The 15,661-nt window shown below is 39.3% G+C and overlaps 1 long non-coding RNA gene across 1 annotated transcript in view; it reads right to left on the bottom strand.

The window, feature by feature from the left end:
* Positions 1-15,661, bottom strand: part of LOC107982689 (uncharacterized) — an 86,758-nt gene that overhangs the window by 9,602 nt on the left and 61,495 nt on the right. The window contains exons 3-4 of the long non-coding RNA XR_001730143.2: positions 10,014-10,199; positions 4,205-4,332 (exon numbers count right to left, since the gene is read on the bottom strand). This is a non-coding gene — a long non-coding RNA (uncharacterized LOC107982689). The remainder of the gene's footprint in view (positions 1-4,204; positions 4,333-10,013; positions 10,200-15,661) is intronic.

Raw genomic sequence — 15,661 nt, 5'->3', positions numbered from 1 at the left:
ACTTCTGACTGGTTAGGTTCCACTTGCAAAATATAATGTGCATTAACAAAAATATTGAAGAAGGTGAAGTGCAACGTTTAATTTAAAGTGGGGAAAGGCAAGCAAACAAGAGCCAGAGGCAGGAATTAATTACCATATTTAATCTAATCTAATGCTCACCCTTTTTGGATAAATGATCTTGCCAAAATTAAGGTGTGCATTAGATTCACATCATACAGTAATTTTAGTGCTGAGCCAAAGCAAACGTTGAAGCTACTTCAGGAAGTGCATCTGGAACTCTTCTTTGAGGGACCTCATTTCTAAGTAAATGGCCAAGGCTCCATGCAATCCAGAGTAGTGGTTCTCAACCTTGGGTCCTCAGATGTTTTGGCCTTCAACTCCCAGAAATCCTAGCTGCTGGTAAACTGGCTGGGATTTCTGGACGTTGGAGGCCAAAAACATCTGGGGACCCCAGGTTGAGAACCACTGCTCCAGAGCTTCCTGAAGTCTCTGCATTAATGGTTGGTTGCATTAACTAACCCTCATTAATGGCTGGATGCAGCATTTTTGCAGCCAATCAAGCTGAGCAATCCAACAGCTAAGTGATAAATTCACTATACTTCATCCATGTAGACACAGGCTGAGGTATCACAAGAAGAAAAGCTGGAAGCCTTATGATCATCTCATTTATTTACTAGAGAAAGGAATATCCAAAAATTGCCCTGACAGTATTGTTGTATTATTACTCCTCCTCCGAGAAAAGATTTGTCATTATGCTTTACAGCATTCCCTTTCACCCCAGTGCTCATACTGTCCACTCAGTGAGAGGAATTTTTGAAACACTTTTAATTACACTACATTCACTACTGCTACCAACTGCACAGCTAACAAGTTAGTGCTAAGTCACATTTGAAAAACCTCTTCAAAATAGATGCAAGGGCATTAGGTTTGATCCAGGCCATTAATTACATTTTGTAAATCTTAAGTTTTGTTTTTAAAATTTTGTCAAATACTACTTTTATTATTATTTATTTTATCAATTTTGTTATTGATGCAATGTGAAGTAAATGAAGCCTCAAATATTCAGTGTGAGCGAGGATCAGATAATATCCAGCAGACAGTGGTATCAATGGGCAGCGTCATCAATACCTGTCTCTCTTGGGAGAGAAGTCAGAAAGGAAAGGTTAGCCATTCCTGCCTTCTAGCTCCGCTTGTACAACTCCCTTATGTTCATTCGGCATGAGCAGAGCAGCACTAACTCAGGCAGGGGTTCTTTTCTTTCTTCATCATCATCTTCTTTTTCTTTTTTAAAGAGGAAATCCTGCTGGGCTTTTGAGTTGTGATTAATAGTAGATCTCCAGACACAGGCAAGCTCAGCTGTTTGACAGCTTTCCCTTTGAAAACGCTGCAAAGTAATTGGCTGTCTTGTTTTGTGAAGTTTGGATTTTGATTCAGCTGTCATTGCATCTACACATGCCGGCTCACCATGTCTCCCTTACCTCCATCTCATTGCCTCTGCAAGGACATTTTGTAGTGAGATACCATTACATGGTGGGAGGCATTTGACTGCTGTGAAGAATATTTGGATCTCAGTTTCACCATCACCAGTACATTTCCATTATCTGCTCTGTGCATTCTGTGCTATTAAGACACAATATTCTTTCCCATAATTACTACCTATATAGATAAATAAGGCATACAAAGCAGAAAACCACAATTAAAATAATTAGCAATTGCATGTCTTGCAATTAACCATAGTTTTTTTTAGCAAATTACTAAAGAGATTTACAGCCAAAAACCTATGTCAGTTTATGCAGAAGCACTCATTAAATAACTAACGGTTACTTCCAAGTTAGTGTGCCTAAATTTGTCAGACCTGGCCTTGGAAGTTTTTCACAAATACATGATTCATTTCCGATTCTGAAAAGATTAACACTTTCCTATGAGTCACACAACATATTAAACAATAAAACAGCCTTTTTAAAGGGCTTTGTTCAACACAAATGAAATGCTTATTAATAACACTTTTAATGTAAACAATGTTGTTCTTATTATTAGCTACGAAGACTCGGTGTTTCCATTACCTATAAAAAGGAAATTAATTACTCAGGTTGCTGTTCCACTGAACCACACACACACAAAAAGAGCCCTTTACAAATATCAGATGAGATTTGTTGCCCATATATGTGAGAACATTACTTGAATTCAGGGCTGAAATGGGTCAAGAGATCATCGGACACATTTTAACATAAAGTTAGCATTAATGGTGACCTGATAGGACAAACCCAGCATGCATCCTCCCATCAGAGGCTGGATAACCTTTCTAGGATAGCTTTCTTGTTCAGCGTTTGTGGCCCAACTCTATGAAAAACAAGCCTTGTACCTAAAGGATATTGAAGAACAATACTGTATTTGATAGACTAGTCAGTCCAATTCCAATTTATGGTGCTCGTTCCTCAGCTACATCTGCACTGTAGAAAATATGCTCTTTGAAACCACTTTTAACTGACATGGCTCAATGATGTGAAATCCTGGGACTTGCGGTTTGGTGAGGCACTGGAAAGCTAAAGAAGTTGGAAAACCACAACTCCCATGATTCCATAGCATTGAGCCATGACAGTTAAAGTGATGGCAAACTGAATTAATTCTACAGTGTAGATCACATGTGTCAAACTCAAGGCCCAGGGGCCGAATCCAGCTTGCTATGTCATTTTATGTGGCCCTCCAGAAGCTGGACTACTACTCATCATTCCTCATCTCTAGACATCATGACTAGAGCTGATAGGAATTCTGATTGACAGTGGTTCTCAACCTGTGGGTCCCCAGGTGTTTTGGCCTACAACTCCCAGAAATCCCAACCAGTTTACCAGCTGTTAGGATTTCTGGGAGTTGAAGGCCAAACATCTGGGGACCCACAGGTTGAGAACTACTGATTTAGAAGTTTGCAGTTTATTATATTTAGTCAGGATAGTGGGGTTTGAATGTAGATTGGGTTGTGGGTATGATGCCTGACTTTAGAATGTCCTTTAACCTATGGCCCAATGAAGGCAACCATCAGGTTGATGTAACCCCCAATAAAAATGAGTTTTGGCACCCCTAGTGTAGATGCACCCATGTTAGCTGGAGTTATGCAGGTGCTGGACCAGTGACTGCATGTGATAAAGAGAGCTAATCGTGAGCTAAGCTGAAGACAACTCTCAATAAGATGGAAGCTATGTGGATGGGTAAATCTCGGGTTCAGGAAATGATCAAGCAATATATCCTGGTTGGGATTGAGCTCCCAAAATGTGCATCTTTTCTTCAACACTTTCTACACATTGAGCCACATCTCACACTGCATTCTCAGAAATTTACAGAATTTTGACTGCAAGTTGTATAAGAAGCTGTGTTCAGTACTGGGGCAGGGGATGGGGGTGTGGTGCAAATAGAAAAATATTATCTTAAAGTGTGAATCTAATGAAATTCTCACCTTTCCCTGCTCACGTGTAAAATAAACCCTGCAAGATCCCCATAACACAAGTGCAACTTTGTAGGAAGGTATGTGGATGGTGTGCTGCAAAAAGTGTGCATGTATTGCACAACTAGATTTTAAAAACTTTTTTATGTATTAGTTCTGTGTAGGAAAAGTATTTCTATTCATGGGCAGGGAGATACTATCATGAAAGAAGTCCTTTCATTCAGAGAATGAAAACTTTGGATCTAACCTATTTTCTGAAATAAGACTGCTGGAGGAAATCAAGTCAACAAATAGTTCATGGGTGGATTGGGTAGTTTTTCTGAAGTCTGTATTTATGGCATAAAGATGTGATTTGGTGCCAACCGCTTGTTACTATTCCTTTGCAAACAATTATATTGTCACACAATGATGGCGCAAATGCAATTTCATGTGGTTATATGAAAAAGGAGAACAGAAGAAATAATATTGGATAATTTTGATCATGGATAGAGAACGCACTTAGGGTTCTGCTATGGGCTACTCTGCTTTCCAAAAAATATTTACAGAGAGAGATGAAGAGAGTTTGTGAGAGAAAGTCGAGTTGGATAATACTACTCACTGTTGCATTTTAGCAAATGTTTTTCAGAGGCAAGCTAATTCATATCCTAGAGACAGAATATAGCTGCCATGATCAATAGTCACTGATAGTCTTTAAAACAGATTCTGTACCCATTTACATACATAAACTGATATACTTATTCACATATCTGATATCCAGGTTTGACTTACCACTGATCCAAAAAATATTTCTCCCAGTGGAGTTTGTGGGTCTCTCTAGCTCAGGTATAGGCAAACTTCAGCCCTCCAGGTGTTTTGGACTTCAACGCCCACAATTTCTATTACCATCCCAGTGTACCCTAAGGTCCAAGAAATCATAATGATAAAAATGCAAGCATGTGTTTAATAGCTGCAACAATTTCCTTCCAATATTAGTTTATCCCCAGAATGTTCAAAAACCACCCTTTATGGGGAGGTTCATGGGGTGTAGTTGAAGTGCCTGCTCTAGCTCCTCCAATGCAAGATACTTCATTTCGGCAGAAAAAATGGAAATCAAAGATACAGAATGGGGGACGCCTGGCTTGATAGCAGTGTGTGCGAAAAAGACCTTGGAGTCCTCGTGGACAACAAGTTAAACATGAGCCAACAATGTGATGCAGCAGCTAAAAAAGCCAACGGGATTCTGGCCTGCATCAGTAGGGGTATAGCATCTAGATCCAGGGAAGTCATGCTCCCCCTCTGTTCTGCCTTGGTCAGACCACATCTGGAATACTGCATCCAATTCTGGGCACCACAGTTGAAGGGAGATGTCAGAGGCGGTCCAACCATAAGGCGAACTAGGCACTTGCCTGTGGCGCCATCATCCCGGGGGCGCCATTGTCCTGGGAGGAGGGCACCACTCTCCACCTCCTTCTCTTTCGGGCCTTCCGGCGGCCACGCTGGGCCTCCCTCTGCCCGCGCTGGGCCTTTCGGCCAGCGCGGACCCACCTTCGCACCACGCGAGCCCACTTTTGGGGCCTTCAGAGATTATGAGGTCTGTGGGAACTTGGAAGCTAGGTATGTGGGGTTTATATATCTGTAGAAAGTCCAGGATGGGAGAAAGAACTTTTCTTTGAAGCAGGTGTGAATGTTGTAATTAATCACCTTGATTAGCATTTAATGGCCCTGTGGCTTCAAGGCCTGGCTTCTTCTTGCCTGGGAGAATCTTTTTTTGGGAGGAGTTAGCTGTCCCTGATTGTTTACTGTCTGGGTTTCTTCTGTTTTCAGAGTGTTGTTCTTTATTTATTGTCCTGATTTTAGAGGGGGTTTTTTTCAATACTGAGGGCTATCTGGGTTATCTAAGTCCACACTGACCTATATCCCTGTTCAATGTTTAGTGCTAAATTTGCAAATATAGTAATTCCTACATAACATAAACCATATATTGAACTGCTTTTTCTATTGATTTGTTGTAAAACATGATGTTTTGGTGCTTAATTTGTAAAATCATAATGTAATTTGATGTTTAATAGGCTTTTCCTTTATCTTTCCTTATTATCCAACATTTTCGCTTATCCAACGCTTTTATTTTTCAGTGATTGGTTTGGAGGGGGGGGCGCCAAAATTCTGTTCACCTACACTTGAAAACTACCTGGGAGATGTTGACAAGCTGGAAAGCGTCCAGAGGAGGGCGACTAAAATGATTAAGGGTCTGGAGAACAAGCCCTATGAGGAGCGGCTTAAAGAGCTTGGCATGTTTAGCCTGCAGAAGAGAAGGCTGAGAGGAGACATGATAGCCATGTACAAATATGTGAAGGGAAGTCATAGGGAGGAGGGAGCAAGCTTGTTTTCTGCTGCCCTACAGACTATGACACGGAACAATGGCTTCAAACTACAGGAAAAGAGATTCCACCTGAACATCAGGAAGAACTTCCTCACTGTGAGGGCTGTTCGACAGTGGAACTCTCTCCCCCGGGCTGTGGTGGAGGCTCCTTCCTTGTAGGCTTTTAAGCAGAGGCTGGATGGCCATCTGTCGGGGGTGCTTTGAATGCGATTTCCTGCTTCTTGGCAGAGGGTTGGACTGGATGGCCCATGAGGTCTCTTCCAACTCTACTATTCTATGATTCTATGATTCAATGCAATTCTGTGGGATGCTTCTAGCCTAAATATTGGCAAAATAGAGGGTACATTATTACCCACGATTTCAGGTATCTACAGGGAAATTTGGAAATGTATTCTTTCTTAGGAAATAGCTTAAACTTATTCAGGTGTGTTTCGTTGATTTTAATTGTGGTTCTTAAAGAGCAATATGTCACGAACAACTATGAAAGGAGAGGGAAAGGGAAACCCTTCTGTAAACATGGCATTAGCCCAGGTTGTGGGATTTTCCTGTAAGTTATCTTTTAAAATTATCTCTTCCTGATGTCAAATTGATTATTACGGGCAGCTAAACTACACATTGGGCTTTTGCTCAAAGCCATCTCTGTGAGATTCCACAACAACTTACAAATTGGCAAACTAACTCAAGAAATACATTGGTTATACTTGGCCAACGATCACAGTTCCATTGTAATTTCAGATGTATCCAAATTGTTCAAGGGGAAAAATTAAAAATAAGTGATACATAATACCAGCCAAGCCAAGTTCCCAGAATATTAAGAGAATAATATTTGCTTCTATTATGGATTAACTGTTTCATGTGACCAGTAGCATGAACCGTAATAAACTATAATGAATATTCAAAGATACAGCTGTGTTATTCAGTATCAGTATACAAAAGGACCTTGTAGTACCTTTGTGACAGAGAGAAAGATGTTTGTACCATTAGTTTACAAAATCTTATGCTACCAACTTGTTTTTCTCAGTCTCAAATACACCACAAGATCCCTTTGTTGAATAAATAGGTTCTAGTCATTTTTATCACAAAAATTAAAAAAAACAAAAATAGTAGGTGATGTCATTTTCAAAAATTCACACCCAAATTTGACCACAAAAAATCCCAACTTACAATAAAAGTACTTATATTAGTAAACTGCCACTTACCTTCTTCAAATATACTATGATCCTTATTATGACACTCATTTTTGTGTGTATTGTGCAGTTTAATACACTTTTGTCTCTTCAACTCAAGCAGTAATTATTATTAAATGGCTCTTGTTTTTCAGATATTACCACCCCAGTGTACCCTAAGATCCAAGAAATCATAATGACGAAAATGCCAGTATGTGTTTAATAGCTGCAACAATATCCTTCCAATATTATTAGTTTATCCCCGTAAGGTACAAAAACCACCCCCTATGGCAGTGATTCTCAACCTGTGGGTCCCCAGTTGTTTTGGCCTTCAACTTCCAGAAATCTTAACAGTTGGTAAACTGGCTGGGATTTCTGGGAGTTGTAGGCCAAAACACCTGGGGACTCACAGGGTGAGAACCACTGCTCTAGAATGTCTATATACTTCAGCACAGCTCTATGGTAAACTTCTGCTGGAAGCTGACCATGGAATTACACTTCATAGAGAGATGTTCTCTACAAATCCCCAGGTCCTGCAACATGATTCTGGAGAATGACCACAGGAGGACTAGAGATTCCTATAGAAAACATTTTAATTAAATCTGTGAATAATGTAATCTAATCTGCTAATGTGGAGGGCTGACTAAACATAGTCCTTTGATTTATTCTGTCTCAAAGTTGTATAAACGGACACTTTAAAGCTCTAATCTATACCCATATCTATGAGTAACTCCCGTTGAACTTGGTGGATCATGCATAGATTGTAGATGCAAACAGAATTATGCATATATTATGTGTGCTTTTTATGGTTTTAATGTTTTTTCTTGGTCTCTTCATGGAAATTTTAGCTGCACTACAGACCAGTGGTACAGTGGTCACATGAAGAAATGTTGCTTGCTCATTTACAAAATTAGATTCTTACGCATACTATCATTAGCCTATTTCCCACAATAGCTGGCTTCTAACCTGAATTTTTGTTTGCCGCAATATTGTGAGCTAACAGTCTTTTAGGGTTCTGTAGCTATTAAATTACTGTTACTGTTGATAGATTTCTTTCCAAACTAGACTAATATTGGAAGGTAACCTGGGCTGAAACAAGTCACAACACAATCAACAGCTACAGCAAAATACATTATTTCAGCTAGTCTTTTTTTTCCCAAGGAATTCCCTAGCAAACACCATTCTATTGATTAGTCTGGAAAGCATTCTGCATCAGCATTCTATTCCTTTAAAAATGTCAAATGTGCCAAGCATATGTCTTAATGGTCACTGGTTCTTTGTGTTTGAGTCACTGTGATTTTCCAGAAGCATTCAGGAGTGATGCCCACTGGAAATACAAGAAAGCTTCTTGTCTCAAATCTATGCAAGGTACTGACCTGCCAGCCAGCAAATGGCATCAGCCATGGCTGCCTTATACAGTAATCAAAAGATCCAACCTCATTGATTTCCCTTCTCAGGATAACCCAGCCTCTCCAAGCTGTTGCTTTTAAAGCTTTTGTCTGGCATTCAATGAATTTTGCAAGCAGTACGTAATAGTGTTTCTCATGACAGATGAAGGTTTCTTAAGTGACTTTCCCCAATTCCTTTGAATTGTTTCATAAGCCATCTGTTTTTAAATTGGGCCTGTTTTTTTCTTTCTCCCAAGGAGAAAAAGAGACTACAAGGCTTTGTTTTTATGCAAATAATGGGTCCAGCAGCCTGTTGGTATTTGCATCTAAGAGCTAGCTATACACTTTTATCTATTTTTCTGACAGGCCTGCATGGAAATTTTAGCTCATGTCGTTCAGCCAAGCTTTAACACCCTTCTGTCAGAAGGAGCTGGAAAATCCAGAAATACTTCTCACAGGACAAAGTTGGAGGAAACGTGAAAATTTTGTTCCTTCTGCTATTTAGCATTGAACTTTAATGCTCATAAAAAGCACACGGCTGATAAGCAGGAGCTGAAGCCAGCCAGGTGTAATGGCAGCAGGTGCTCCCTTTCCCCAGGTAGTTATAGCACCCTTTCCTGTGCTATCCAAAATAAAACTAAAAATTGGCTGGAGTTACACTTTAAAAATGTATCTGTTCCAACTTACATACTCGAGGACCTGCCTGTATGGTCCAAAGGACAGAAATTTCCATAAATTTTGTAGGGCTAAAGTAGCATATCTTCCCACTTTCCTGATTTCATGGACAGAAACTTCTATCATCTCACTTTTACAGTTGCTTTTAAAATCTTGACCCACACTGTTGTTGTCTGGCCACATATGTTCCATTTTTCAGCTGTGGGGTGTATATATTTTAAGTTTTTTTAATTTTATTATAACTTGCAATAGCTATATTGTTCTTATCAATAGAGGCTAATGTTGGAGAGTACAAAGTAACTTCACTTTTGAAATAACAACCCTATATATTTCTGTATAATTCTAGAAATTTTGGTCAAAAAACACAACCCTCCCAAAATTGGATCAATTTTCCATGATACTGTACTTTAACTCTTTATCCAAAATGGAACCACCTCCTTCTCTGTTTAGTATGGTGAAACGCAAGAGTTTAGTGTGTCCCAGGACACCCTTAAAGAGACACCCACCACTCTACTCCATCCATCATGGTGCCACTTCTGGTCTCTTCTGGGTTTTTTTTTTGGGGGGGGGGGGGGGGGTGACAGCAGCAATCAGGCTCCTGAATCAGCATTGGTGCTTTTCCCTTTCCATGGAATGACCCTCAAATTATCCAGAATTTGTGCCCCCAAATCTTACTTCAACTTATAAAGTCGAATGATACATGATTAAATATGGCACTATGATTTCAACAGTAATACAATATACAGCATGACCTGTATTTACATAGGGGATATGTTTGTGAACTTGCTATGAAAACATGAAGCTGCAGAAAATAGCAAACTCTATTGAAATGAATCACTTCCAGTGCTAGCATGTCATAGAATCATATTGAAGGACCTAGAACATCCCAAAATAGAATATTTATTTAGACCATTTGTAAGTGAAAGCATAGGTAGCAGTCCTGTGGCTACAAGGATGGTAGTGTATGTCACAATAATGCAGAAGATTACCTTCTTGCCCACCAATAACCAGACAAACCATCTGCCTATCCACTGTTCATAAGAAAACCGTTGACGTCCATCTTCAAGGCTCCGGTTCTCCTTTCTTCTATTTTTTAATCTTTAATCCAGACTGCAACTCAACAGATGTTCAGATACAAAATTTCTTCAGTTCTCTGATAGGCCTCCAATGTAGGGCTGTCCTTCAAAAAGTAGAACTTATAGTTATCATTCAGGAAAGAAACAGTTTCACAAACATTGTTTCCCGAATATTGTTAGCCTTCAGTTATGAGGGTTCCTGACTTTTAGCCTTTCTTTCAGGGGTTCTAGACATTTGTGTGTAAGGGTGCTTCCATGCTTTTATTTTTGCTATCAGACTGTTCCTTTTGCTTGGAAGCCCCCAAACAGAACAATAACATGCAAGAATACGGCTCATAAGTATTTCATGATGTCTATACTAGCAATAGGAAATTGTTGCAAATTTTATCAGAGAGAACCAAGGATAACTAGCAAATAAATCTTGAAAGGCCAGACTTTAATCTTGGCCCTGTCCATACTATATACAGTAGAGTCTCACTTATCCAACATTCACTTATCCAACATTCTGGATTATCCAACTCAGTCTGCCTTTTAGTAGTCAATGTATTTGTAGTCAATGTTTTCAATACATTGTGATATTTTGGTGCTAAATTCGTAAATATAGTAATTACCACATGCATATTGAACTACTTTTTCTGTCAAATTTGTTGTAAAACATGATGTTTTGGTGCTTAATTTGTAAAATCATAACCTAATTTGATGTTTAATAGGCTTTTCCTTAATCCCTCCTTATTATCCAACATATTCACTTATCCACCGTTCTGCTGGCCTGTTTATGTTGGATAAGTGAGACTCAACTGTAATTATAAGGCTACAATTCTATGGCAACATCCTATGAAATCCTGGGGTTTGCAGTTTATTTATAATTCTCACAAACCCCAGGATTACAGAGGATGCAGCCCGGACAATTAAAACAAAATGGCAGTGCTATAACTGAGCAATGTGAAGTCACTCCACTTCTGGTGTCTGGACAAAAGGATCATCATATAATATAGGAACAATATCACTTTTACTCTGTTCCCTAGGTTTTGTTTTATTTTTAAATTTTTGTTTTGCCATAACTGTGTGATTGTGCTTCTGCTGTGGATTGCAATTACACAATTATAGCAGTGCCCTGCATTTGTATGAAGCTTCAAAATTGTACAATTGTACCATAACAAATAAAATAAAATTTAGCAGCATGCATGCTTTATGTTGGGATGACAAAGGAAGGAAGATGGAGTCAAGTGAATGAGAAAGAAAGACAGATTGAGGGAACATGGATAGCCAAAGTGGCACCATACCAGTATTTGAGAAAGTTGTGAAAGTTATTGTTTCCATACCAATATGTTTCCACTTGCTTAAACAATGCAAGACAACTTGCTGATATGATAAAGCCCAAAGTCGTTACAATTTCTAGCATATTTTGTGTTCTTATAAAATGGGTCATTTAATAATTGTCTGTCTTATAATTGACTTAATTTCATCTACCAGTGATATCCAAAAATGTTACTCATCACTGTGCAATTTCATGAGGGCTACCTCTTGTTGGACCTCTATGGCCATGTAAGCACAGATACTACAGTCATTTTTTTTTTCGTGTCAGGAGCAACCGGAGTTGCTTCTGGAGTGAGAGAATTGGCCGTCTGCAAGGACGTTGCCCAGGAGACGCCCGGATGTTTTGATGTTTTACCATCCTTGTGGGAGGCTTCTCTCATGTCCCCGCATGGAGCTGGAGCTGATAGAGGGAGCTCATCCGCACTCTCCCCAGGTGGGATTCAAACCTGGCAGCTTTCAGGTCAGCAACCCAACCTTCAAGTCACGAGGTTTTTATTCCCTAGGCCATCGGGGGCTCCAACTGTAATCACCAAGATATGATTACAGTCATAAACTGTAATCACCAAGATACTTCTCTCCAGCAAGGTACAAACTACATGCATACAACCCTTTTGGGTTCAGGAGTAATAAGACCAGCTCTATTCCCTCAGCTAAACTCTCTCCCCTCCCTTCCCTTTCTCTGCTCACTTTCCTTCTCATCCATCCTTGAAATCCACTGTTACACCACTCCTCCCACACAGCTGCCAGGGCTTTGTCCGTTTGCCTCTTAGAAGCTAATGACTTTCATATGCCATGCTTTCATTTTCTGTCTACAGATACTTGACACCGGGGCTAACTCTCCATAACAGTCCTTCCCAAGCTGGTGCCTAGGGGTGGCCCAAGACATTTCATTGACTGAGGCAAAAAACATGAAGGCACACTTTTCATATACAGAAGTGAAGTGGACTGGCCATTGGATGTCCTTCAGTGTTGGGGACTCAACGTTGTCTTTTTTGGTGCAGGACTGCAGCCTAGTTCAGGTGTTACAGGACAGGTTGTATTGCATATACAACTCTGTTATCAGACAGAAAGTAATGGTGAGGTAGATCAGGAGGAATGGACATTAGGAATAGCTGCTGCATCAGCTGCCTGCAGCATCTGAGATCATTACCTTACTTTGCTGATTGTTATATGCTCTGCTGTTTTCCTCCAGGTGTGTGGGACAACATTGTCTCCATGACTCAACACACAAATATGAAGCAGAAGCAAAATAGGGTACAACTCTCCTCCACTTTGTCAAAGTTTTTTCAAACTGGGACAGAGATATGTGCTACATATCTTAATGTTTCTATGTGAACACAGTTATGGGCTTCCTTTGTCTTTTATCCACAGTTTTAGCACACAAAGACACATGTCTTGAACTTTAAAATTATTAAAGGTAAAGGTAAAGGTTTTCCCTTGACATTAAGTCTAGTCGTGTCTGACTCTGGGGGATGGTGCTCATCTCCATTTCTAAGCCAAAGAGCCGGCATTGTCTGTAGACACCTCCAAGGTCACGTGGATGGCATGACTGCATGGAGCGCCATTACCTTCCCGCCAGAGCAGTACCTATTGATCTGCTACATTTGCATGTTTACTAAAAGTTATTAGCTAGAAGGAATTCATTATAGGTGTTGTTATGACACACACCATTGTCAGAACTGTATTATGGCGCCAGAAATCCGGGTTGCTGACATTCCAGACTGATAAGACACCTGGTACACCTGATTCTGAAAGGAAACAGTTACAGAATTTGGCAGGGGGGGGGGGTTCACGGGGTTTTTATCGGGCGGGAATTGTGTCTTTGAATAAAGGGGAAGGTATATAAGGGAGCGCAAACCGACGCCTGGCACTCTTGGCTTTTTACATGTCAATGTTTCCTGTAGTAAAAGTTTCCAGTGATCACAGAACGAGTCTCATGTCTTCATTTGGGAGCGGCTATAGTGAGCTGACACACCATGGTTTAGTAACATTAGATGAATATTTTGGTAATAATTATACTACATCACAGTTGTTGCTGTGGGCCTTCAAGTCATTTCTCACTTATAGCACAGAAGACCCCTGTCATAGGGTCTTCTGGAGCTGAAAGTATTTGACTTGCCCAGGGGTCACCCAAAGTGTTTTCATTTCTGAGTGGGAATCTGAACCCTAGTCACCAGAGTTGTAGTCCAATGTTCAAATCACTATGCCATTTTGGCTGTCTTACATCACCCATGGCTTTTCATTAAAAATATACATACACATACCTTAGGATTAATAAAGGAATGGCACAAAGTTTTAGAATTTCCACTCACATTAGCTCTAAAATAGGGTTCTAATTCATAAAAGTAACTAGATAACTGTTATTATTTCTCCCCAAAAGGTAACATCATTCCTATTCATCATGATAGTTTTGAAACTTTTTATTCCATTTTTCCCTGGAAAATAATGTAGTATTGGTAACTATTATACTTGCAAATCTTTACTTCCAGGGTTGTGCATAAATATAGTGGATAATAGACAATAGTTGTTTTCTTTATTTCCAGAAGTTATGTACAGGCTGAAGCAGAAGTCACCAACTAGCCATGCCAACTCTCACCAAAGCCAAAAGAATCCACAGTTAACATATTTGAAAACTGTCAAAGTTAGTGTAAAGATTTCCATAAGTGACATCCGATTTCCATTTTCAAAATGATAGATTATACACAGCAGAGTGGTCATTTCTGAGTCTCTTTTTAAACTATATCCTGGCTTGTTTAAAACAGGGGGTGGGAGAAGGAACAAAGACTTATGATTCAATGCAGACATATGCAGATGTATTAGAGTGAAGGAATAGGGAAGTGAGAGATAAGTGAAGAAAGGGGAAAGTTTTAAGGCCAGATGGAATTTGTGTAACTTATTGGTATTTCTCCATCTGTAATTCCATGATTCGATGGAAAACAGAAAAATCATGAGTGTATAGGGCCAAGCATTAACAGATGTAATGTTAAAATTAAGGAAATTGGGAACACAAAGTGAGTTTAGACAGAGTTGCTTAACACAGAGGATATTCAACATGTGGAGTAAGTTACTAAGAGGAAATGCTGCAATAAAGAGCATCCGTGAGCTCAGAAGAGATATTGTGCATTTCTAATCTAAGAATGGATCAGGGAGACACCACGAAAAACATTAATGAAAACCAAATACCAAGAAGCAGAGAATAATTCTTCCAAGACCTTTCATTTTTCCTGGAGGTTCCCAATTATTTACATACTGTATCTGAAGAAAAGAAGGAAACACCTCTGTCTATAGTTGTAAATCATTCCTTGTTGCAGGTGCTGCCATTAACTCATATGTATTCCTTTAAAAAGGAGTTGGACTGTAACTCCCATCACCCCTAATTAATAAAGCCAACAATGAGTGGTGATGGAAACTGTTGGCAGTCCAACAACATCTGGAGGCCACACACTCCTCATTCCTGTCTAAGAATATGAACACCAAGATTGCAGTCATTCACTACTAACCTGCAGAAGTCATAATGAATTGAGTAGGATTTCTTGTATTGCACAACACTGCACAAGGACTGCAGAAATTGTTCAAAAAATGTACAAGGGACAAGTAATATTCTGGGCTTTTGCATACATTCAATATATATCTGATAACAAAATCCCATGATTTGCATAGTTTCTGCACTGATTGTGCAAAATACACAAAATTGTTAAAAGGACATCTAGATGAATAAGTCCTGGGTCTGATGATCAGAAGTGCACCTAAGGAACCATTCTACATTAATTACATTTCTTATCACATTGCTTCCAGCTCAATTTTAAATGTTGGTGCTAATATTTAAAGTTGTAAGTGGCCTAAAGGCCCACATTATCGAAAACAGTTTCCTTCACTCCTAGAAATTCATCTGAGTTTTAAAATCATCACAAATAAGGTACAAATTAAGCACTCTTGCTTTCTGATGGTTTAGTATACACAAGCTTTGTTTCATGCACAAACCTATTTAAAATATTGTATAAAATGACCTCCAGACTATGTGCATAAGATGCATAAGAAACAAATGAATTCCATGTTTAGATTTGGTCTCATTGCCAAGATATTTAATTAATTAATTAATTAATTAATTAATTATATGCAAATACATGTGTTCTGAAATCCCTATCTGAAAAAAATCAAAATACTTCTGGTCTCAAGTATTTCAGAAAAGGGATTCTCAATCTGTACCAGAAAAAGAAATTTTTTAATGGTGGCATCAGACTTCT

This window comes from Anolis carolinensis, chromosome 1, assembly GCF_035594765.1.
Source record: "Anolis carolinensis isolate JA03-04 chromosome 1, rAnoCar3.1.pri, whole genome shotgun sequence".
NCBI lineage: Eukaryota > Metazoa > Chordata > Lepidosauria > Squamata > Dactyloidae > Anolis > Anolis carolinensis.
This window is presented reverse-complemented; position numbering and strand designations above follow the sequence as displayed.